The sequence below is a fragment of the Hemicordylus capensis genome, chromosome 6 (genome assembly GCF_027244095.1).
Source record: "Hemicordylus capensis ecotype Gifberg chromosome 6, rHemCap1.1.pri, whole genome shotgun sequence".
In the NCBI taxonomy this organism is placed as follows: Eukaryota; Metazoa; Chordata; class Lepidosauria; order Squamata; family Cordylidae; genus Hemicordylus; species Hemicordylus capensis.
Genome location: NC_069662.1, coordinates 98,421,152 through 98,447,398, shown reverse-complemented (window position 1 = coordinate 98,447,398; position 26,247 = coordinate 98,421,152). Strand labels below are relative to the sequence as shown.

Genomic DNA, 26,247 nt, shown 5'->3' with positions numbered 1-26,247 from the left:
ATAGAATCTCTGCTAGGGTCTCTAGGGCAGGACTGAGGGTGGAATTTGGAGTTTCAAGGGTAGGTTTACACACCAGGCATGACATCTGTAGAGCAAAGTTGTCAGTCAGCTCTCTCAAATTCAGACCCTTCTTTCCACACATGCACACACAGTGCCTTGTGGCTAAACATTTATATATCTGGCCACCCACTCCCCCACCCTTGGAGCTTTGAGGGAGGAGACCCGATGGATTGCCCATGTCAGGAGAGCCTCCTCCTCCTTCCTCCAGCCTCCTCTCTTGACTCAGATCTCGTCGCAACTCTTGTGAGAGTCCCAAGTCCCCTCTCATGAGACGTTCAATGAGATCTGCAGCCACCCACATCCTGAAGCCTGCTGCAGCAGCCAAGAGGCAGGCCAGAGATGGGAGGAGGAGGAGCAGTGGAAAATAATGATTCTGTGATGTGTGGTTGTGAGCTGGGAAACGTGGTGGGAATTAGTGGCTGTCCGGGGTAAATTGGCACAGTTAGCAGGTATGTGAAGAAACACAATGCAGCCATCTTGTTGAAGCTAAGCAGGCCCAGGCCTAGTCAGTGTCTGCATGGAAACTGCTTGGAACTGGGAGACCATATATGCCACCCTGAGCTCCATCATAAAAGAAAGATGGGGTAGAAATAAAAAATTTAAAGTTTAAAAATCCATGAGGACATCATTCCGATACAGGCCTAGATAAATCTGAGAGTTTCTTCAGATTTCTAAAAGTTCTGCCTAACAGCTCTAGATATACAGCTGCACACAAAGCATAATCCAGCGAAGATTAAGCACTTTAAAAAGGCCTGTGTTCTTCAAATTGTGCTGTGACTAATAAAAAACATGACAGAGAATATTAACATACACTTTTATTTCATTTTTTGCAATACAACAACAACAACAAAGACTTATATACTGCTTTTCAACAAAAGTTTCCAAAGCGGTTTACGGAGAGAAATAATAAATAGATTAGATGGCTCCCTGTCCCCAAAGGGCTCACAATCCAAAAAGAAACATAAGACAGGCACCAGCAACAGTCACTGGAAGTACTGTGCTGGGGGTGGATAGGGCCACCCTATCCAGAGCAGGGCAGTGTACCTGAGCAGGGCTGAAGACCTTGCTGAATCTCATTCCTCCATCTCTGAAATAAAAATCCCTATGCCCTGCTAATGGGGTTGCACTGGAAAATAGTAGTCCATTGAATGAACAGGAGTTCCACACTTAATTCTTTGGGATTTCAGTAAGAGACTCCTTTTGCTCCATGATAAATTAAGTGTACTTCCCATGCAGGCTGCTGTGATTAGATTTGAGGCTTTTGCCTCAGGTGTTTTAGCACATTGCTGCACAGTCCTTGGGCACATCTTTTACGCGGAACACTTCCTCACAGTTTCTAAGCTATTTTTCTCCTCCTCAGTATCAGTGCCAAAGCAGAATAGTAGCTAATAGTCACTGCAAAGGAAGAAAAGCGAAAGCACACAATGAAAACAGACTGGGTTCGAGGTGAATAATGTAGCTGAGGAGTTAACTACATTCATTTCAAGGTAGTCTTGACATGCTTCCCCACCCCCCACCCCCGCAGAAGAAACATGTCTTGACATGAACCACCACCCCGGTGGGGGCGGGGGGACTCTCATCTTCATAGGAAACATAGGAACATAGGAAACTGCCATATACTGAGTCAGAACATTGGTCTATCTAGCTCAGTATGGTCTTCACAGACTAGCAGCGGCTTCTCCAAGGTTGCAGGCAGGAATCTCTCTCAGCCAAAAAAATAAATAAATCTTGTCCATCAAGTCTCCCATTCAGATGCAACCAGGGCAGACCCTGCTTAGCTATGGGGACAAGTCATGCTTGCTACCACAAGACTAGCTCTCCTCTCCTCTTCATTGGTGTTGTTAAGAAAGTACAACTGGGGTGGGGAGAGAACAATTAACACTGCCTTGAGCAAACCCAAGGAAGGGTAGTATAATATGTATATAATCTATTAGGTGTAGGAAACCTTGTGACCATCTGAAGTTGACCTGCAGGTCCCATCATCCCCAGCTATAGTGTATGGTGGCCAGGGATGACAGGAGTTGTAGTCAATAACAGTTGGAGTCAAAAGGTTGTCTACCCCTGTAATATGTAAACAAAAAAACAAACATATTCAATTTCCATTCAGTGGAAGATGGTAAGATGAATGCTTCACAGTGAAGAGGGCTATCTCAGTGTGTGCTCTTTTGCATTACAGCTAGTTGCATGCTGAAATTGTAATTTGATTGCTCTGTCATGCATCCAATTCAATATGAACCGAGATGAGCAATTCTTTCCATGTGGCCAGCTTTGAACTTTCAAGTTTCACATGCTGGTTTCTAGTCTAGGGAATTGGGTTTTAATGTTAGCATACTAACACTGCACTACACTTTGCTTACACCAAAGCAGATGTTTTAGGGATGATGGATGACACAGACCAAATTTATGTTATGGGGCATCTCAAATCAGCACTGATGAAAGGCAACATGCTTGTGCAGACAAGGCTTAAAACTCTTATGCAAATCTTTCATACGAGACAGCATTATTCAGCTAATTGATACAGGTCTTATATGATGAATACGCAACACATTTGCTCTGTGAATTCAATCTACCTAAGATGATTTTCTGTTGCATATTTTGTACAGAGCCTCTGACTCCTTGCACTTTGCTATCAAATACTGTTTCCTTAGTGAAATAGTGGAATGGCCATCAGCTTCTGAATTTTATAGAGTGGCATGCCATTATATACGTACGCATCTACTAAGCAGAAGTTAGTCTGATTTTCCTTCAGTTTAATACTCTAGCAATTTCTCTGCTGTAATTTTATTATGGCTGCTTCTAGCAACCAGCAAAGTAGTTTTTGCTCTGTGTGGGGTACTAGCTGTTTGCAAGGAAGTGTACAAGGAAGAGATCCATATCTAGAGATGTATAGTTTAAATATGTCTCTAAACCTAATCCCTTTCTTGCATACTATCGCTAGCAGCACACACAGAGCAAAAACCAGTATTGTAGTTGTATTTAAACCTATAAAATTTTATCTGTTTAAAATGGTTCTGAATCCTTGCCATTCTAGTTTTTCCAACAAAAGAGGCCTTCCTTCTTTTGATCTTGGCTCAGTTTGATGCTCACCATGAATGGGAGTAGGGAGACACAACTGTCCTCTCCTTAGATGTTATTGTCCTAACTTGCTTCTACCATTGTGGATATCACCACCACATCTTCCACATTAAGCATTGCAGAGGATTCATAAAGCCTAGATGGAAGTGGATGGGGCCATAGCTTAGTGCATCTGCTCTGCATGCATGAAGAAGATCTGAGCTTCATTCCCTGTCATTGCCAGATAGGGTTGGGAAAGACTCTTGCCTGAAACCTTGGAAAGCTGCTTCCAGGCAGTAGATAATACTGAGCTAGATGGACCAGTGGTCTGACTTGCTAAAAGGCAGCTTCCTATGTTCCTATGAAGAAACTAAAGCCCTCCCATTATTTCTTATAGTCTAACATGGAAACAATGCACAAAGGATAGGTTGCATAGGAGTCATGGTATTCCTCCATTATAAGGTGGTGGTGGTGCAAACGCTATTCAGACTAAGGAGGGTATTCCTCTTCAGATCTAAGTATGTCCCCTCTAAATATCACGGGGAAGCAATCCTTAATGGGAAGGAAATCACCCTATTTACTGGGTGCTTTTGTAGCACAGCTATTGTTGTACTAGGTCATCTGATCATACCTGAGTTAACACCAGTGGTATCATGAAACTGCTGCGATAAACTACTGTTATGTGTATGAGGAGTCTCTCACTTGCTCTTCTATTTCCTCTTCATGCACTCCTCAGCCGTGATGAAAAGTTTCTGCTGATAACATAATCACAGTTATCATAGCATACAGTACAGCAAGCATATGAATAGCAGTGGATGACTCAGAGGAGGGCAGTCTTTCTCATCATTCTAAATACTGTTGCTCACCCTACTGAGAATTGCTAGAAGGAGGCTTTCTCCCACATTCTCTTCATGAGTATCTGCCTTTCTTTTATCGCCATCAGCAACACACACACACACACACACACACATAGAAAATCCTACCCTTGGTGATTCAGCTCAATAGCAGGCTCTGTTATTTTTCAGGCTGGGAAGTCGGTAACATTTCTTGCTCTGGACAACTATTTTGGGAATAGGAAGCCTCAACATTTTGGCAGAATGAGAATGTAAAAGGCCACGGGACTGGGGAAATGGGTGAATGGAGCTGAGCAACTTAACGACACAAAATGTTTTCTAACCCTTGTATGAACATAGAGGTCTCTTTGATACTGCAATGGGGAACAAACCATTTTTGTCATGTAAACTTGTTGAATGTTAATATGGATATCTTTTCATGGAATTTGGCTCTAGCTTCTGGATCTCCAAGTTAGCATTACCAAACTGGATACCAGACCGTTACGGGCTCCAAACTGCCCAGCATTTCCAGCATAGATGCAGACGGGGGAAAGTTTAATGTAAAGGTCACATAAATACTTAAGGGAGAGAGGAAAGACAATTTGGGGGGCAGAAACATATGTTTTTGGGGAGTAAAGTGGGTGGTGTAACTCCTTAGATTCTTAGGAGGAATCTTCATCCCTGATTTCTGGTCCAGCACCAGTACTGACTTACTCTGGTCATATCCATTGCATCCGTCACTAGCCTCCCTCACCAAACGAATGTTCTCCAAGTACTTTTGCTGGTGCAAATTGCCTATGAAACATGGAGGTAACTGAAATCAGGGGTGTTTATCTGTGGAATGCATGCAGTATTGGGACCAAATAGGTTTTCTTTTAAAACCAGTATTAAAAAAATTAAAATAAAAGAACAGCTATAAAATTATATTACTGAGGAGAATCATCACAATTCCAAAAGACATGGAAGCTCAGAAGCCAACATAAGGTTTCTTTACAAAGACTAGAAGATCTATTCAGCATGTAAGTGCAACGAGCCATGGATATGCTGAGCTCTGGCTGCTCAGGTTTTGATTGGGTCTAGGGGGCTTTCATCTGGGTCAGGGGTCTTGGCTGGGACAAGTTCCTCCTCCTCTGAAAGCATCCCCTATGCATCAGGGTAGTGCCTGACAACCTGAAAATAGCAATTGATTGTGTGGATATTGTCCAACATGTTTAACCAAATGTCTTCCTTGCGGGGGCAAGGGTCTTCATGTGTCTTTTTCTGGTGCCCCAGTTAAAACAACTCATTCAAGAATACATAATTTTGAGTGGCTTGTTCTAGGGCACCAAAATAAGACACCTGAAGACCTTTTGCTCCTGAAAAAGGCATTTGATCAAAATGTTTTGGGCAATATCCACATAGCAAAGTGCTACTTTTGAACATCAGCTTGAGGCTTCCCTCTCTTTTTTCAATAGCACCCCTAAAAACTGACACCCACTCTAACCACTTGGATTACTTATACAATCTTGCTTGTTCAGATTATGCACTATATTAAAGCCCAGCGATCTAGAATCCCTATATCATTTCATTGTTCAAAATCAGATGTGAAAATCAACTGGTAGAAAGCATTTTTTTTTTTACCCTCTCTCTCCAATGATCTGCTATTTTTATATGACAAACTGGGGAGATGGTCTCATTTGTATGGCATATACAACAGATGTGAATCCATACATTTTTTAAGACACCTGGGAATAAGATCTGAAAGGTGTCAAAGGCGCTTATTTAAAACAAGTGTACACTAGCGCTCATTCTGGATTGTCTAATCACTAAATCATCCAGGGAGAAGATATAGATAGAAAAGTGAATTTACTTTAATGGCTTAAGACGAATAGAAACTTAACAACTGCTGCAAGGTCCCCTTCAAGGCCTGTAACCTGCTACTATGATGCTGCTTTCATAATGAAACGGAAGAAAACCCATACAAATCAGTTCTTGTGATAAACATAATGAGATGAAAAACAGGAAAAAATCATCCAGTCTTTATTTCCATCTTTGGGAGAAGACAGTCATTTTGGAGACTGTAGACCTCTCTAGGCTCTATTACTACACTGATGGGCTGAATTCTATAGCAGGTTATTTAGATCAGTTATTTATCTTGTGAAGGTTTCTCTCTCCCACTTTAAAAATTATAGATCCAGAAATCAGGGATTTATTTTATTTTTTTTAAAAATGCCCTTAGGGTGCACCTTAGTCATGTTACTCCACTGTGGTCTTTAAGTTATGAGCAAACATAAAATGACTGCAGCAGTGCCAAAATCTATATAATGCATCATTTTTAATCTATCCTTGTAGCAGTTGTGAAAACAGAAATTGTACTGGGAAGCCACAGGGCTGTGTGATGAATGGTTCTTGTTTCCTTTTGGGTTTAGTTCATGAAAACACCCCTATGATTAAAGTTAATTGCCGCAGGGAAGACAGGTACAAACAAATCATTACTACTTAATAACCATGAGATCTTTTATAATATAAATAACTTTGACAGAGACCTATTTTCAAAGTTTGTTACTTCTTGCAGTCTATCCAGTAATCTTTTACGTTCTGTTGTTTAGAAGTTTGTCCCAGTGGGGATCCTGTAAAGAGTGTGGCGGTGCGAGATGGAGTCAGAAAGGAAAAGGGAGGAAAAGGGGAAGGAGAAAATGGAGTTGCTCCTGAATGAACTCTTATTTGAATCTACATTAGAAGATGACTTTGTGTTTTTGAGGGAAGCAGCTATAAAACACTTGGCGATGACAAGATTTTGAACCAGCTAAGCCTGAGAGCCTGCAAAGCTTGTGAATATTCTTGCAACTTCATTTCATTGCATTACTGGGCCTATATTTCTGAACTTCTTTCTACTATCACTGCTGCTGACTATTTCTCCAGCTTGCTGAATCCTGACCAGCACAACCCCTGAAGGTACTTCCCCCCTTATCAGTCCTGCACTCTGTCGTTCATTGAATGTCCACTGCAGTAGAGGTGGGCAAAAAACCCAGTTTGCCCAGTTCAGTTCGAGACCAAACTGGACTCAAACCAAACTGGGCATGTGGTTCGAGCTGGTTTGGGGATTGTAAAGTAGATTTATTTAAACACTCACTGCCTCAGGGGCGGGGTGCTGCCATGGTCATGAGGGGTCTCCGGTGGTTCCGCATCCCCCGTTGGCCTCCCCCCCAGTCTCAAATGACCTAGTTGGGGCCATTTTCAGCCCTTTCCAGGCCTCTCTGTCCTGATGGTGGCCATTTTGGAGGCTGCTGTGCATGCACACTGGCCACCTGCATGACCGAGTCACAACCCCTGGAAGGCCTGGAATGGTGTGAAAATGGCCCAAACTGGGCCATTTGAGACTGGGGGGTAGGGGTGTGCACGGAACCACACAGCTGCAGTCCGGCACTGTGGAGGGGGTTCCTTTAAGGGCGGGGAGGGTTTACTTATCCCTCCTGCCGCTTTGCCTCCTCCAGCGCTTGTATTTATTGTAGAAATTGGGGAGGCAGGATACCTCCCTGCCGCCCCTTGCCCCTCCGCAATGCAAAAGGCTCCGGCAAGCCTTTTGCGCACGTGCACGTCGTGCGTGAGCTTCACGTCTCCCCGACGCCGGAGGCCCAGGCTACCCGGCCTCGGCCCCTGCCGGCGGGTAGACCGGGCGGCCCGGTAAAGCAGTGGGGGGGGGGGGGAAGTAAACCCTCCCTGCCCTTAAAAGAACCCCCTCCACCCGGACCAGGTCCGAACCGGTCCGGACGGTCCGGAGGCCTTTACAATGGCCTCCGGACCGGTCCGGACCCATCCCTACTGGGGGGAAGGCTGGAAGGGGGAAGGGGGACTGATAGAGACTTTCTCATGGCTACGGCAGTACCCCCCCGGGCAGAGAGTATCCCCCCACTTTAGGACCCCCAAACTGGCTTGGGAGGGGGTTGACTCAACTTGGAGCTGGATGGTGAACCGGCCTGAGATTGAGCTGGTTTGCACTGCAGCATGGCTGAGATCCCACCACCACCTCTTTTCTTGTCCACCCCAGGAGAACCTGCTCTTTCCTGGAAAATTACCTCCTGACTATACAAACCCCTGATTTTACTCTAGCAAAGCAAAAGGCTATATTGTTTCACTGCCTGCCTGGGCCCTGAAGGCCAAATTATTTTTTAGAATCATTTGCCTTTTCCTACCAACCTGGATTGGCATGCCAGTACTTATGAAGCTGCTCTTCAAGCCTCAGATGACCATTTCAACCCTACTTTGAATGTGATTGCTGAACATTACAAGTAATATTCTAGATCACAACAGCTTGGTGAATCTATCGATCAGTATGTCACAGCACTGTTTGCCTTAAATGTGTCCCTTTCTTGAGAATTCAGATCAGGCCACAGTTACCCACATCCTAGTCATGTTGTGGCTTGATTACTGTTACATGTTCTACATAGGGCTGCCCTTGAAGAATATTCGGAAATTGCTTTAATGTACAAGAACATGTCAAACAAATGGCGTGTAAAAAAGAGGAGGGTTCCTATATACATTTATGGTGGACTTGTAATAAGTCTAAAGGCTATTGGGATTTAATATACAATGAGCTTAAGAAAGTGTTTAAAATGACTTTCCCTAAGAGCCCAGAAACAATACTATTAGGCATTGAAAACAGCTCATTGCCTAGGAAATACTGGACCCTCTTTATGTATCTGACAGCAGCAGCAAGATTGACATTTGCATACAAATGGAAAGAGATCCATTGCTCGAGTAAAGAGGATTGGATACTTAAAGTGTTAGAGTTGGCAGAAATGGCAAAGCTAATAGCATTATTAAGAAATAAATTTGAAGCATTTAAAAGAGAGTGGGACCCTCTTCTTATTTACCTAAAAACATATTATAAAATGGATTTCTGTCAGGCTTTTGAGTGGTAACAAAAATGTTTTTAAAATGCCCTAGAGCTGACTTTCGTACGATTTAACGGGGGGAGAACAATTAAATTACAGGCAAGACTTGGGTATTGTAACTGACATTTGTTCTAATGATGAGATGGAAGTCCTCTTGTCTTTTTTTTTTTTCCTTTTTCCTTTCTTTTTTTCCTTTTTTCTTTTTGTGTGTGCGTGTGTGTATCTTATGTTGTGAAAAATTGAATAAAAAGTTGTTATTATTATTATTATTTTAAAAGAATATTCAGAAATTGCAGCTAGCGCAAAATGGCAGCTAGGATTGTATCTGGAGCTACCTGTTGGGATCATATTACACCCATTCTGAAAGAGCTGCACTGGCTACCAATTTGTTTCCGGGTCCAATTCAAGGTGCTGGTTTTGATCTTTAAAGCCCTTAATGGTTTGGGTCCTGGATATCTGAAGATCCATCTGCTCCCAAAGATTTCTGCCCACTTGACAAGATCATCAGAGGTGGCTCTGCTCTACATGCTGATGGCGAGAGAGGCTTGGTTGTCAAGCACGCAGGAGAGCGCCTTCTCAGTCATTGCCCCCAGGCTTTGGAATGTTCTCCCAACTGGCATCTGCCCCTGCTAACTGGGAAAAGAGGCACCTTTTAATGTGGTGATTCTCTTTATTTAGCAGGGGGAGAGTAACTGGCCCTATTCACCCCCAGCACAGTACCGCCAGTGACTGTTGCTGGTGTCTATCTAATGTTTCTTTTTAGAATGTGAGCCCTTTGGGGACAGGGAGCCATCTTATATGTTTGTTATTTCTCTGTGTAAACCGCCCTGAGCCATTTTGGGAAGGGCAGTATAGAAATCAAATTATTATTATTTCTTGTTTACACAGACAGGTGTTATTGACTGGTTTGTTTTATCCAGACATCGAGTCCTTCCCAAGGACCTGGGATGGCTGAATTTTATTGCCAATGTTGTTGCTGTTGTTATAGATATCAACGCAGAATATAGGCTGTTCCCAGTAAAGCTGCTTTTTGTAATTGGCTGATGGTGATTTCTGTGGCCCCTATAGTGTTGAGGTGCTCTTCAAGGTCTTTTGGAATGGCACCCAGGGAGCCAATTACCACTGGGATTACTTTGGTCTTTTTCTGCCACAGCCTTTCAATTTCAATCTGTAGATCTTTGTGTTTTGTGATTTTTTCTATTTCTTTTTCTTCTATTCTGCTATCCCCTGGTATTGCTATGTCAATTATTTTAACTTGTTTTTCTTTCTTCTCAACTACAGTTATATCTGATGTATAGTGTGGCAGATGTTTGTGTGTTTGTAGTCGGAAGTCCCATAATATTTTTGCATCTTCATTTTCTTCAACTTTTTCAATTTTATGGTCCCACCAATCTTTGGCTACAGGTAGCTTGTATTTTTTGCAGATGTTCCAGTGTATCATCCCAGCTACCTTGTCATGCCTTTGTTTGTAGTCAGTCTGTGCGATCTTTTTACAACAGCTGATTAGGTGATCCACTGTTTCATCTGCTTCTTTACAAAGGCAGCACTTGCTGTTTGTTGTGGATTTTTCGACTTTGGCTCTTATTGCATTTGTTCTTAGTGCCTGTTCTTGTGCAGCCAGTATTGAACCCTCTGTTTCTTTCTTCAGGTTGCCATTCTTAAGCCATTGCCAGGTCTTGGTGATGTCTGACTTTCCACTTATATTGTGCAAATATTGACGATGCAGGGGCTTATTTCTCCATTTTTCTGCTCAGTTCTTGACTTGTTCTTTCTTGTAGGCCTGCTTTCTTTCATTGGTGTTGAATAGTTTCACGTTCTTGACCATTTGAAGTGCATCTTCTTCACTGTCCTTGATATATTCTTCAGGGCCTCTTTTCTCCTCCTCTACTGTTTGATGGACTTGCAGCATTCCTCTTCCACCTGAGCTGTGAGGGAGGTATAGCCTATCGACATCACTGCGGGGGTCCAGAGCATGATTGATGGTCATGATTTTCCTGGTCTTACGATCTAGTGTCTCTAGCTCTGCCTGGGTCCAGTCTATTACTCCTGCAGTGTATCTGATAACAGGTATAGCCCAGGTGTTTATGGCTTGTATGGCGTTCCCGCCATTGAGTTTGGACTTTAGGATTTTTCTAACTCTCCTGATGTATTCACTTCCAATTTTGCTTTTAACTTCAGTGTGTGCAATGTTATCAGCCTGGAGAATGTCCAAGTATTTGTAATATTCTTTCTCTTCCAGGTTCTTGATCTTGCTTCCATTGGGCAGTTCTATTCCTTCTGTTTTTCTTATTTTTCCTCTTTTCATTATTAATGCAGCACACTTGTCTAGCCCAAACTCCATTGCTATATCGCTACTGAATATACAGACAGTGTTTAGCAGTGATTTGATTTCTGACTGGGACTTTCCATACAACTTCAGAGAGGAGAGCTGGTCTTGTGGTAGCAAGCATGACTTGTCCCCTTAGCTAAGCAGGGTCTGCCCTGGTTGCATCTGAATGGGAGACTTGATGTGTGAGCACTGCAAGATATTCCCCGCAGGCGATGAAGCTGCTCTGGGAAGAGCATAAGGTTTCAAGTTCCCTCCCTGGCTTCTCCAATATAGGGCTGAGAGAGATTCCTGCCTGCAACCTTGGAGAAGCCACTGCCAGTCTGTGAAGACAATACTGAGCTAGATGGACCAATGGTCTGACTCAGTATATGGCAGTTGCCTATGTTCCTATGTTCCCATGTCCATGTACAGCAGATGGTTGATTTTACTTGATGTTTTAGATGTTTGGTATGCGAAGCTTGTTTTGTTTAGTATTTGTGAAAGTGGGGTCATGGCGATTACAAACAATAGAGGGGATAGTGAGTCCCCTTGGAAAATGCCTCTTCTAATGTTAACCTGTCCAAGTGCCTTGCCATTAATTAACTGTGTACTCCACATGCTCATTGCTTTTTAAATAAATATCTGAATGTTTTTGCTGACACCCGTTGTTTCTAAACATTTTAATATCCATGTGTGAGGCAATCAATCGAAGGCTTTCTTGTAGTCAATCCATGCAACACTTAGATTTGTTTTTCTTCTCTTGCAGTTTTCTAAAATCATTTTGTCAATCAGCAGCTGGTCTTTTGTGCCTCTGGTGTTCGGGCAATTTCCTTTCTGTTTAACTGGAAGCTGTTTGTTAATTAATAAGTGTTGCATCACTTCATCTGCTATTATTCCAGTTAATAATTTGAACATGGTTGGCAGGCAGGTTATCGGTCTATAATTACTTGGAACTGCACCTTTTGCTGGGTCTTTCATGATGAGATGAGTTTTCCCAGTTGTTAGCCATTGTTCAATATCACCGCCTTTCATAATGTGACTGAACTGTTTTGATAGTTGTTTATGAAGGCTTGTTAGGTGTTTAAGCCAAAAGCCATGCAGTTCATCGTCGCCTGGCGCAGTCCAATTTTTAATTTTCTTTGCTCTTTCACTTATTAATTCTGGTGTTATTATTAGATCTTGCATTTGTTGGTTACATCATCATCATTATTATTATCTGCTCCTCAGTCTCCTTGACAGTTTTTAGGAAAAAAGTAAAGACATGGCTTTTCATCCAGGCTTTTGAATGAAAGTATTTTTACTGCTGCTTTGTGATTTATGTTTTTTTAAGGGTTATAACAGTTTAAAATAGAGATTATTTTTATATTTCTATTATCTGTACTTTTGTATTTTAATTATGCATTGTTTTAACTGTATTGTGAACTGCTCTGAGGTTATTCCCTCTTCTAGGCAACCAAAAATACACAAGTCCTGCCCTGACCTTCTTCAAGTCATCCTAGAGACAAAAGCCAGAAGTGGATTTGCATGGTTCAATAAATTAAGTTAGGTCATATCTGGCAGATTGTGGTTAAGTCTTTAATGGGTGAAGACTTCTGGTCCTAGCAAGCAAAATGAGATGTGCAGTTCTGCCTTTCTTCCACCAAACACGCAATTGGGATTCGTCAACTTATAGTATTCTATGAAGACAAATATACATGGAGCTACCAGTAGCAACAAAGAAGAGAAGAAGACAACGGCATTCCATCTTCATATATAACTCACGAAGCATTCTTTTCTCAAGAGATTAAATGAGCACTAATCAGAAAGAATGGTTAGTTATTAAATGCACCACTGGGTCCTTTAAATATCACTCAGTGGATCATGAATTTCTATTAACCTAGGCAATCCATTTCCAAGCACATGAAAATGGAAGATGAAAATAGCAAGAGTGTTGTGCTTTTATACCAGTTGCCACCTTGTGAATTTTGCCTATTATTTGCTTAAAATAAGTTGATGTTTCTTTGATCCTCAGTTTTAATTTAAGCCCTGTGTTGTATTAAACAAAAGGTATAAATCTCCCTTGTACTTAAAGCTTTTCTTCTAGTATTTCATTATAACTTGCATGGTTTTTATTGTGACTCCTAAGTAATAACTTACTACTTCTTGTCCACCCATTCTCTATCTCCACTTTAAGAAGAATTCATTTCAAATTAATATTCTGCTTCAGTTTTCTCCCATCTTTGTTAATTTGTTTACTATCATGACAATTATCCACTGTGGAGCTCTCTCTCTCTCGCTCTCTCTCAATGACCTGACCAGAAGAGAGGCAGGGAAGGTACAGGGCAGGGTCATCCACATAGCAGCTTTTGGTTGGATGCTGTAGCCTTCAATCACATACATAGGACAAATAGAAGATACTTTGCCCTCAGAAATAACAGTGCATGTCAGTTGGTAACTGCTTAGTGGCCAATAACTCTCACTTGGAAATCCTTAAGCCATTCTATTAAATAATTAAAATCCAAAATTGTTTAGTACTTAGAGTTTTGAAATAAGTTTGCTGCATGGCTTCTTTAAACCAAAGCTAATTAAAGCACACAAGAAAAAAAGCATGCATAAGCAATGTAATTCATTCATTACCCAAATAGCAGTGATTGATTTGTTGCACACAGCCCTTGCAAGTGGAAAATATCCCAGAGTCCCTCATTAAGAAATTTTTAAAAATGAAATCCATGGATGAATTGATAACAAAATGGCTTGCTCAAACTTCTAAACAGCGTTTCCCCCCTTTGCCTCTTATTTATACATTCACTTTGGCTACCTGGTCTGCATTGTATCACCAAGTTAACTGTTTTATTAACACATTTCATACTACCCTTTTTCTAAGTCACTGAGGGCAATGTCAAGCTTCCTTATGTTGACAAGTTATAACTAGAGATACTGCGGAACGGACTGTGACTTTTTTTCCAAAATGGTGGTGTGTGGTCAACACAGTCAGCTCACTGTCAAGGCTAGTGGTCTGGAAGCTATCAGGTACCAGCTAGACAGCTTGCCAATCTGAGAGGCAGGCAGGTAATCAAGCTAGTCAGCAAATAAGCTGAGGCATGTTTTCTGAGAGCAGTTTAGAATAACAGACTTGGAAAGGACCCCGGAGGGTGCAGGTGTCCCTTTCAACCCCCTGATCAGTGCAGAAATCTGCTGCAGCATCTATGTCAGGTGGCCATTCAGCCTCTAAACCTCTAGTGAAAGAGAGCCTACCACTGCACAAGGCAGGCTGTTCCACAATCTGGGACATAGCTAGTGGAGAGGGGGCCCATGTTCACAGAGGCGTAACTAGGGAAAACGGCGCCTGGGGCAAGCACTGAAATGGCACCCCCCCACCGCCCCCCCACCCTACCCCCAACATACTACATTATACTTAGGTTTTTCCTCAGAAGTGCCCGCCGCCGCTGCCAAGCCAGGCCACTCACTGGCCGCCAGGCGCCAGCAAAGCAATGCGGGGGGGGCGCAGGTGGCGCGGAAGGGACCGCTCGTGGGGAAGGGGGCCCCGACGCACTCCCTTGACTGCTGCAGCGCTGCTGCACTGAGCAGGAAACATTTGTATTAACAAAAAATTTAAAAAATTTTTAAAAAAATTGGTCATGGCGGCGCCCCCCACGTGACCAGAAAAGATGGCGCCCGGGGCACGTGCCCCCCCTGCCCCCTATAGTTACGCCTCTGCATGTTCACCCCCTCCCTGGCAGCCTCTCAGAGTGAGGGAGATAATGAAGCAAATAGGGAGGGCTGGAGCTGGGGGGCCCTGGTTCTTTGAACCAGGGGTGTAGCAAGGTTGGAGTGGGCCCAGAGACAAGATTTTAAAATGCCCCCCCCCCCCACCACTGAAGCTCAGCTCATGAAGTAAAGAAATCTTAAATGAGTCTGAATAGTGGTAACAAAAAGCATCTCTCTCTCTCTCTCTCTCTCTCTCTCTCTCTCTCTCTCTCTCAATAATAATAATAATAATAATAATAATAATAATAATAATTTGATTTCTATACCGCCCTTCCAAAAATGGCTCAGGGCGGTTTACAAAGAGAAATAACAAATAAGATGGCTCCCTGTCCCCAAAGGGCTCACATTCTAAAAAGAAACATAAGACACACACCAGCAACAGTCACTGGAAGTACTTTGCTGGGGGTGGATAGGGCCAGTTACTCTCCCCCTGCTAAATAAAGAGACTCACCATGGTAAAAGGTGACTCTTTGCTCAGTTAGCAGCGGTATATATAACCTATGTACCACAATAGAACATCATCCTAAATTATTTTTTTAAAGGTTTTGTGAATTGTGGACAATGCAAGTCATTTAAAGGTACTAGAGAAAGACATGCTGTTCTAGTAGCTCCATGTCTTAACACTCACATCAATTTTGGAGGATGAATACAACTGAAGGAAGCCCGGGTGGGTGTGCGGCTGGGGGAGTCAGTCATGTACTTGCCTCTGGGGGGCCCCCAAGGCAGTGGGCCCCAAGACAACTGTTTCCCCTTGCCCTATTATAGTTACACCCCTGCTTTGAACCCATCCACTCAATTATAGTTTCACCCGTCCACAATTCTTTATCAAACAGCTCTTTCAGTTAGCATAGACCTTCTGTCTAGCCTAATTCTGCTTTCTTAAAATTTCAATCCACTGGTTCTAGTTTTGCCCTCAGGAGCAGCTGAGAATACTTTCTTGCTGTTCAGATATTTGAAGACAGCAATAATATCTTCCCTCTGTCTTCTTTTCTCCAGGAGGCTTTACACACAGGGCTTCTACCCTGAATCTCCTTCAGACGAGACTGTGTGCATTCACACACCAGCCAAACTTACCTCAAAGTCCCTTCAAGATTCTTGGACCCACTCCACACACAAGTCGTGCTTTGTGATGCAAATTCTAGCTCATCTTGATGTATTTCCAGATTTTTTAAATGCTGGTTTAAGCTACTTTTTCTGAAAACGCTGGAGCAAATAGGGAGAAGCACTGATGCAGAATCATTAGCATGATAAGAGGGATGCTTTCTTTAGAAATGCAGATATTGCTCTTTAGGAAGCTCCCCACCCCAGCATTGGCTAGAAGGAAAACACAGACGCCTGCCATGTGAACTTGTTGGGGGAAAAACCCCAAGAGCAGGGGGGAGCTGCTTCCCTCAATGCCGCGAGTATAGTTAGAAGTGGCTTTGCTCAACATTTACCCCGAAGCATGAAGCCATGTGTGAATAACTCCCAGGCTACCCATACCCAGCTCCTTTAACCGTTCCTCATAAGCCTTTGGTCTGTACATGACTGACAGTTTGCTCAAACTGATGTACCAGGCTGGAGCCAGTAACTGTATAGGACTGGGGTTGAATTCTACTGGCCTATGCTGCTTGATTTCCTGAGCTGGTTGCCACAGTACTCTCCTCTGGCCATCTTCAGTGGTGGCACTGAAGGTTTCACAGCAAAGATAAATAAAGCAGCTCCTTCCTCTGGCAGGACACCATGGTAACACAGAGAACAAGATGCCCAAACCCTGCTTCAAGGTTCAGGACCCCTGACACCTTACATTAACTCCAGATATGTGTGCCTTCCATTTTCTTAATTACAGTTATAAAGCTCCGTCCATTGGGGTATCAGATAGATTATACATTTCTTCCATGAAATCAGATGCTTTAGAGGTTGTGTCTAATTTTTTTCATCTGTGTGCAGAATGTGTTTTGATCTGGGCAGCAGTATCAAAGCAGTTTGCGCGCACATGCACTCAGAGTGGGGCCTTCCTGGTTCAACCTGAGCAGGACCTAAAATTAACTGAGTGAACATCAAAAAAATTGTGAGCATGCGCACATGCACACGCTTTAGAGGGAACACTGGTTCTGTGTATGCTTTTATTTGTAGTCTGCATCACAGGAGTAGGAACTTAAAAAAAATGCTGAAAAGGGACCATGAACACAATACCCTATGGAAAATAGAAACACTGACCCTAGCTCAGATTTTGTTTCTTACAACCCACTGTTTTCAGAACAGCTTGTTATTTATGTTCACTCAGCCTTGACCTGTGGTTTTAGGTAGTGTAGTCTCTTCTAATGCTTTGCCCAACAATGTGCATCTGAGACAATTCTAGTTATATATGAGATTATATTTGTATAGGCATGCAGGGGCAAGAAGTAAACAAAAAAATCCCAACCCTTAAAAGACACCATCCCCAAGTTGACACACAAGAGTGAATTGCTTTTGTGTTCACATTAATAAGGCAAGAACAACAATGCAGGGGTGTGGTATCCATTTTGCCGTGACAAGAAAAACAAACAAGTCTTTAAAGCTCAACTGAATGGATCAAAGCAGTCACATTCCAGTTTTATGTAGACGTTTCATTGGTAGTTAGTTCCCGATGAACACACAATAAAGAGTGAAACAATAATGCCCTGAAGCCTCCAAGGAAGGCATGACAATGGGGAAACAATTTAAAAGAGAATGTTTAGACATGAAGGCACGCTCTCTTCTATTGGGGATGCCTTCATTCTTGGGGCCAATCCGCTGGGTAGACTGCAAGCCTTCTATCTATCTATCTATCTATCTATCTATCTATCTAAATTGAAACTCGTGCCCTCAAGGCTTTTTAAGACCAGCTGCTGCTTTTAGATCATGTTCTGACACTCCAACACTTAGGTAGCATGCCACCTGAGGTTTGCCGTGGCATTATGCCAAATTGTAGTCTTGGCTGGTGACAAATGGCTCCGATAGCTCTTCTTCCACAAGCAGATCTAGCCTTGGTCCCCTCCATCACCCCTGGAGATGAGGTGCGCACCTGACCGCTCAGGAGCCTATTCAGGAGGAGAGGGGGGCCAGCTTAGGTGTATGCTTTGGATCAGGACTGGCCCAAGTTTCAAGAAGAGGAGGGTTCCTAGCTTCTACATAACCCCTCCATTTGAAACCAGGCTTTGCTGATTCAACAGCCTTTAGCTGCATGCTCTTGGTGCATGCTGTTGGACCCGTGTATGGAGACCAGATTGATAACTGCTGCTTTCTTTTCTCCTCTGGGTTTGTTTTGGGGTGGGGGTGGTTTGTTTTGGTGCTGCCTCCCGCATTTCCTCTCCCCTCGGTGTTTTAGGGGTGCCAGTGAAGCAGTGTGCAATCTTAGATGTGCATTTAGGAGCCTTGCAGTGCTGCAAGAAGATACCAGGATCCTGTTCTCCGATGGTCCCAACTGCTCACAGTCCAAGACTTCTTGTCCTCTGCCCTGTGACATAGCCAAGTATCTTATAGGACATACCTCTATATTGTGCAAATTGAACAAATGGTGTTATTATTCAGCACATAAAAGGCATCAAGTGAACCAAAAAGAGGGGCATCATTTGCTCTCTGGTACTACCTAGTCCTTTAATTGGCAAGAAAACAATTCTCCATGGTCTTCCCTTCATGTTTAGTATGTAAGTGTTCTAATAGGAACATATCTTCAAATGGTATGAAGACAGGATAGAAGATCCCATGGCTGCCCCTTGCTGCTGCTTCAGCCCAGTAATAAGTGGTAACTTGCAGTTAACCAGGAAACCTTCCCTGCTCTTGGTGTAAGTTGCTTTGCTTTCCTTAAGTGGATCTTGATGGTGCAGTAATTGGAAATAATCCCTTTAGGAGTTGTTTAGTTTTGTTATTGATTAGAACTGTCTGAGTCTGGCCCATCAGATGCTCGTGGGTGGGGGTGCATAATGCAAGCAAGCAGAGCTCTCTCCTAAAAATAATCTTCAATAAAGGGCTTATGTTTAAACTTAGAAGACTCCCTCCATTCTATAAAGAACATTATATGGTACCAGGAGTGAAGTACAAGAAAAGAGGAAAACAATACACCAAGGAAATGGAGCATTTAAAAATGCCAAAGGATCTAAAATTCTCAGGAAAAGGAAAAAATCCCAACAGAGATTTGATACATATATGCTGGCATCACAATATGCAGACAAAGAAGATAAGCCAAAAGCAGCAGCCTTCTTCAACACAGCTGAAAGAGATGCTGTGGATGTCTTTAATAGTATACAGCTAACTCAGAAAGAGAGAAAATTATGCGGCTGTGCTACAAAAGTCTGCAGATTATTGCATACCAAGATTAATGACCAAGTACAGTATATAGCAAGCAAACAGACAAGCAAGGAGAACCCAGAGAACAACGAAGGGAAGCAGGATTTTGCACAAAACGCCCAAAGGCAGACTATGCTGGGGAAAGAGCACCAAGCTACAATAAATGTGGATTTGTTCATCAGAATAGGCCATGCCCAGCACTGGGCAAGCAATGCAATGTATGCAAACAGTTTAATCACGTTGCAAGAGTTTGTACCCAAGAGCAACAAGCATTCAGGAGAAGGCCAAACAAGCAAGCACATGCAATTGATCAGGATGATGCAGATGAGAGGTCTGTTCGATGCTGATGCTGAGACTGAAGATGACTGGACTATCAAACTGGAGACTAATGGAAGTGTTATTAAGTATAAAATGGATACAGGAAGATGCACAGGAGCACAGGTGAATGTGCTTCCAGTACGAATAGTTGATGAGTTACACCACAAGCCAAATTGGATTAAAGGCAAAAATAATATATGATTGTGAGCTTACAGTGGGAAGGTAATTCGCACTAAAAGGATTTGTCAACTAGTGGTGGTAGTGTGGGATCAAATTCTCTTTTGTTGTAACCGTGGGGATTGCTTACCCGATTCTGGGTTTGAAAACCTGCCAGAGATCTTCAATGCATGTTTAAACTTAGAAGGTGGAATCAACAATTATAGAAGGTGGAATCAGCAATTGCTGCTTTGGAATTAGGTCAAAGGTCTCCAAAGCAAGTTGGAACCAGAAGAACTAAAGTCCAGCAAAGCTTGTGTGACCTTGAGAAACGAATAGGGAAAATCAGGGAAAGAAAACAGACTGCAGTGAGGCAGGCAGTCTTCTGGAAGTTTAAAAGGGTTATGATCACAGAGCATTTAAAATGGTGGTAATCGCCGGGTTCTTGCTTACAGTTAGTGCTGCTGGGTCCTTAATGATGAACATAGATTACACAGAGAATATTACCTCATATAATCACTTCTAAAGGTAAAGTGTGCCGTCAGGTTGGTGTCAACTCCTGGCGACCACAGAGCTATGTGGTTTTCTTCGGTAGAATACAGGAGGGGTTTACCATTGCCATCTCCCACGCAGTATGAAACGATGCCTTTCAGCATCTTCCTGTATCGCTGCCCGATATAGATGTTTTCCATAGTCTGGGAAACATACCAGCGGGGATTTGAACTGGCAATCTTATGCTTGCTAGGCAAGTCATTTCCCCGCTGTGCCACTTAGTTAATCTGCAGTTTGACTGAAATCTGCTTCTCAAAAGAGGTGTTCCAAAATGTTTTTATGTTGATATCAAGAAAGTCAGCCATTATCTTCATGCAAGTTTTGTGAGGTAAATAGTAGTACCTAGCTGTGCCAATGTTTATGCTCCTGCCCTTTAATAAGAAAAACAACAACAGTGCTTTGGTAACAGTTAGCCCCTGAATATATGTATTTGTCTGAGTCTGGGGCTCAGAGAGAGACACAGAACAAGATTCAAAATGGAGAATGGCGCTAAACACAGGGCACTGGAGGAGCTCTTGTAAAAGGCTATGAAAATTATGAATATGCAGACTGGACATGCTAAATTAATGTAGGTCATCTTTGTTACCTAATTGGATTGGGATGGGAAAGAGCAGGGTAGGGGGGAGTATTAATACCAGGCAACTGGACATCTTATTGGTTCTTCTCCATAGGAGGGCTTGAAACTTTGTATTATTAAAGTGGGAGTTTACAATGGTAGGAAGCCTGGAATCTAACAAGTTACCACATTGGCTGGATTTCTAGTCAATATTGGCTGGATTTCTTGTCAATTGACCTCTGCCCACACTTGTCTCTTCTGCCACAGAGGACAAATCAGGAAGTTCATGAACAGAGGTTCGAGCACAGGTTCGACACTGCAGGGAGGGAAGTGGCACGTGGTAGCTTTAAGAAAAAGGAAAGCCGGTCCTTACCTGCTCTCTGCCGCCCCATGCAGCTTTCTGCTGGAGCGGCACGCATCCCAAGTACCCATGCAAGGTGCCAGCATCCACATGGCATCCACATATGTGGATGTGTGGTATGTGTGGGGACCATTGGCATGGTCAACAACACCATGCTGACCACACAAATGGCACCAGCATGTGCGCAGATGTTATATGAATGCTGGTGCCTCGCGTGGGTACTTGGGACATGCACTGCCCCAGCAGGAAGCTGTATGGGATGATGGAGAGCAGGTAAAGACCTGCTCTCTTTCTTAAAGCTCCTGCTCACAGCTCCCCTCCCTGTGGCACCAAACCTGTGCTCAGACCTTGATTCGTGCACATCCTTAAGGACAAAGCCATGACCTTCAGAAAATGCTGACGTGACAACAAAGGACTTTTCATTGCAAAGCCCCAAAGTCTCTGTGGGCTTCAGTCTAATGTAATTTAGAATGGCCCTCCTTAAATATGTATTGGTTTTCTGAGAAATAACTCTGATAAAAATTATACTTGTATTTAAATGCCTCATTATGTGCTTTTTAAAAACCTTCTGCACCACATTGTCCATTTCTAAAAGGAATTATGTACTGCAGCATAGGAAAGCATTATACAACCTAGATGTCCATAAGAAAAGAATTATTTATAGCAGCTCATATGATGTGTCATTTATGATAATTTTTTTACACACTGTAATCTCTTAAATTCTGAGTTTAAAACAAAAAGGATAATAGGTTGTAGGACTGTGCCAAACACACACACACACACACCACTGCACCTGGGGAAAGCATGATTCAGAGGAAGGGGTCTATTTGCTTCAGCTGCACATTGCTATTCACTTCATTCCTGTTTGGAGGGTTGCTTCGCTTTAGATCTGATGCTTTTTTATTGACTGTAATAGAGCATCACTAAAATGCCTATAACTTTTCCATTTCTGGGAAGAATGGGATACAAATTGCTGGCATGGAAGCCCCTTCTGAGAGCATGATGCCTGCCAAATTGCAGACAAATAAGTGTAGAGATTTCTGTGAAGGCCATCTTTAAGGTCTGTTTCACCCCTTTCAACACAAAGCACCTATAACAGTTTCATTTCTTGAATAGGATGAAAATTGCAGGATGGTGTCCCTTTCCTGGGGCATTATGTATGCCAAATTGCAGACAAAGCACTGCAGGAGGTTATGTGCAGCAACACCTGAAGGTCTAAGGTTTGTCATTTCCCTTTCTTCAGTTTTGACAGCAAAAATGATTCTCTAGGCTATAATGAGAAATCACTACAGTGCTTATAACCTTTACATTTCTTGGAAGCATGGGATGAAAATTGCCTGCTAAACTGCAGAAAAATGCAGACACTGAAGAGATGTTTCTTTGCAGGAACACTTAAAAGATAAGGGTTTCCCCATAACATTTTTAAAGGCAGAGTGGGATGAAGATTGTAGGGATGGTAGCCACATCTGAGGGTATGAGGCTTGCCAAATTGCAGACATATAAGCCTGATTCAGATGTTATTAAATAGCCCCATTATAGCCATGTACAGTGGGACAAAGGGGGAGAAAGTTCTACCCCTGCCATATCAATCACCAGTGACCCCCACAACTCATGGTTTCAACAAGGATTTTCCCTGAAGAGAGGAAATCCTCGTAATGGCAGGCACATCTGTGATTGCGAGGGTGGATTGATCCACTCCAGTAGAAATGTGCTACTAGGAATGTGCTACCACCCTCCTGATCAAAACACTGACAGTGACTGGGAGGATCAGGGAGTCGTCAAAGAGAGACAGAGCTAATAATGGGCAACTTCAATTACCCACACATAGACTGGGTAAATTCATAGTCAGATAATGACAAAGAGGTCACATTTCTAGATACACTGAATGACTGAGCCCTAGAACAGTTGTTCATGGAGCCAACCAGAGAGAAGGTGACCTTGTACTTAATCCTGAGTGGTACACAGGACCTGGAGCAAGATGTCAACTCCTTCCTGTAGGCGTCCAGTGGCATCTGGTGGACCACTGTGTGAAACAGGAAGTTGGACTCAGTGAGCCTTGGGCCTGATCCAGCAAGGCTGTTCTTATGTCAGTGTCATGAAACTTTTAAGGAAGTGTGACCATAGTGTGATAAAATTGAGTATATATGCAAGGAGAGAATTGCCAAGGAAGTCCAACACAGACACTTTGAACTTCAGAAGAGGAAACATCTCTAAAATGAGGAGTTTGGTTAAAAGAAAACTGAAAGAGAGTCACTTCACTCCAGAATGCCTGGAGCTTATTTAAAATCACAACAATAGAAGCCCAGTTAGAACGTATGCCAAAAAGGATGAAAGTTACCACCATGAATAGTACCATGGTATACATGTTTTAGCATACATGGCTAACATGTACAATCAAAGAAGCTAAAAAGGGGAAGAAGAATTCCTTCAGAAAATAGAAGGCTTGCCCAAATGAAGTGAACAGAAAGGAACTCAAACTCTGGCAAAAGAAATGCAAGGAGACAATAAGGGAGGTGGAGAGAGAGTTTGAGGAAAATTTAGCTAAAAGCATCAATGGAAATAACAAAAACTTATTTAAATACATCAGAAGCAGGAAACCTGCCAGGGAGGCAGTTGGTCCATTAGATGATGAGGGAGTAAAAGAGATTATTAAGGAGGATATGGACATTGCAGAGAAGCTAAACACGTTATTTGCATCTGTCTTCATGGCAGAGGATACGTAGCATATACCTGTGCCTGAACTGAGCTTCTCAGGGACAGAGGCTAAAGAACTGAGTCAGATAGAGGTGATAAGAGATTATGTTCTAAACTGTCTGAAAAAATCAAAAATTAATAAATCACCAGGGCCAGATGGCGTCCACTCGAGAGTCCTAAAAGAACTTAATTGTGAAAATGCTGACCTCCTTGCAAAAATATGTAACTTATCCCTACAATTAAGCTCTGTACTAGAGAACTGGAAAGGAGCGAATGTAACACCAATTTTCAGAAAGGGATCCAGTGGGGATCTGGGCCAGTTAGGTTAATGTCTGTGCCTGGCTAATTGATGGAAACCATTCTCAATGATAACATTGTTAAGCATATGCAGTGTTTTTGGTTAATCCATTCATTGATCCAGACTATTTTTTGAATGATGCTTTAGTTACTTTTATTCCAGTCCTGGAGGAGAGGCAGGGCTAACAAACAGTCAGCAGCAAGAGCACTGAAAGCAGTTTGCACTTGCCTCTCTGTAAATAATATCTGTCTTATTAAATCGTTAATATTCCTGATTCAATTCCACTGTCTTGTCCTTACATACCACAACTCTTTCCTCTGGATTCTACAGCCTACAGAAGAACGGGCCCTGCTGAAGGAGAGCCAGTATGGCTTCTACAAAGGTAAATTTCTGCCACATCATCCTTTTGGAGTTCTTTGAGAGTGTCAACAGGTGTGTGGATAAAGCTCCACTTGATATAGTATACTTCAAGAAGCTTTTGCAAAGTTCCTCATCAAAGACTCTTGAGGAAACTGTCACAGGATAAAGGGATAGGTTCATGTGTGGATTGGTAACTGGCTGAAGGACAGGAAACAGAGGGTAGGAATAAATGGACAGTTCTCCAAATGGAGGGAAGAAAGAAGTGGAGTCCTCCAGGGATCTGTATTGGGGGCAGTGCTTTTAAATGTATTCATAAACTATATAGAAGCTAGGGTAAGCTGCGAAGTGGCCAGATTTGCAGATGACAAACATCTAAATTGACAAACAATTTAGGGCAGTGAAATCCAAAACAGATTGTGAAGAGCTCCAAAAGGATCTCTCCAAACTGGGGAGGTGGGCGACAAAATGGCAAATGCAGTTCAATGTAAGCAAGTGTAAAGTGTTGCATATTGGGACCAAAAAAACCCAACTTTACATAGATGCTGATGGGGTCTGAGCTGTCGGTGACTGACCAGGAAAGAGATATTGGGTTCGTGGTGGACAGCTCATTGAAAGTGTCATATGAATAAGGCAAATTTCATGCTAGGGGTCACTAGAAAAGGGATTGAAAATAAAACTGCTAATATTATAATGCCCTTATACAAAAGTACTGTTCTGGTCACCATATCTGAAGAAGGACATTGTAGAACTGGGAAAGGTGCAAAAGGAGGCAACCAAGATACCAAAAGGCCTGGGGCACCTTCTTTATGAGACCAGACTACTGCATCTGGGTAGCCTTTTTAGTTTGGAAAAGAGGTGACTATGGGGAGACATGAGCGAGTTGTATAAAATTATGGATGGTGTGGATGGAGAGAAATTTTTCTCCCTCTCTCACAACACTAGAACCAGGGGTCATCCCATGAAACTGATTGCCAGGAAATTTAGGGCCGACAAAAGGAAGCACATAATTAATCTATGGAATTCTCTGCCACAGGATATGGTGATGGCCACTAGCTTGGATGGCTTTAAAAGGGGCTTGGACAAATTTATGGAGGATGGGTTTGTCAAAGTCTAATAGTTTGGGGGCTATAGACTACCTCCAGCCTCAAAGGCAAGATGCCTCTGAACACCAGTTGCAAGGGAGCAACACCAGGAGAAAGGGTATTCCCTCAGCTCTTTCCTGTGGGCTTCTCAAGAGGCATCTTGTGGGCCACTGTGTGAAACAGAATGCTGAACTAGCAGGGCTGATCCAGCAGGGCTATTCTTATGTTTCTCAATTTCCCTGTTAAAATCACTCCCACCACCCCAGCCACGGAAATTTCCTTCCTTCTTTCATATTTCTCCATGTTCCTTCCTTTTCTAATAGGAAGAGGAGAGAAAAACCAGTATGATGCCAGTTTGCTTCCCAATCTCTACAGGCTTTCTGGGGAGTGCCTGGCTGTGCTGCCCTAAGAACCTGCCCAGAATCTGCTGCCTGAAGCAACTCACTTCACCTTACCTAATGATAGGGCTGGCTCCGACTTCTAGTCAGCCTTCATTTATGTCCACTCATTCTTCTACTTTTGAAATTAGATTTTAAACTTCAAGATTTCATGTCAATTGATGGCACTTTGTAAACAAATAACAGTGGTAATGATGCTAATTCCTTGGTATAGCATGTGAAATACAAATCAAGATGGGTTTCTCCATCTTTTCAAATTTACACTTTAAAATAGATTTGTCTTTACACTAGATGTAAATAAACTTTTGT

The 26,247-nt window shown here is 42.7% G+C and overlaps 1 long non-coding RNA gene across 1 annotated transcript; it reads left to right on the top strand.

Annotated features, from left to right (window-relative positions):
• Window positions 1-26,247, top strand: LOC128328757 (uncharacterized). The gene is made up of 6 exons (XR_008309379.1): window positions 1-59; window positions 1,421-1,547; window positions 6,536-6,881; window positions 22,223-22,326; window positions 24,429-24,480; window positions 25,864-26,247. It is a non-coding gene; the product is annotated as an uncharacterized LOC128328757 (long non-coding RNA).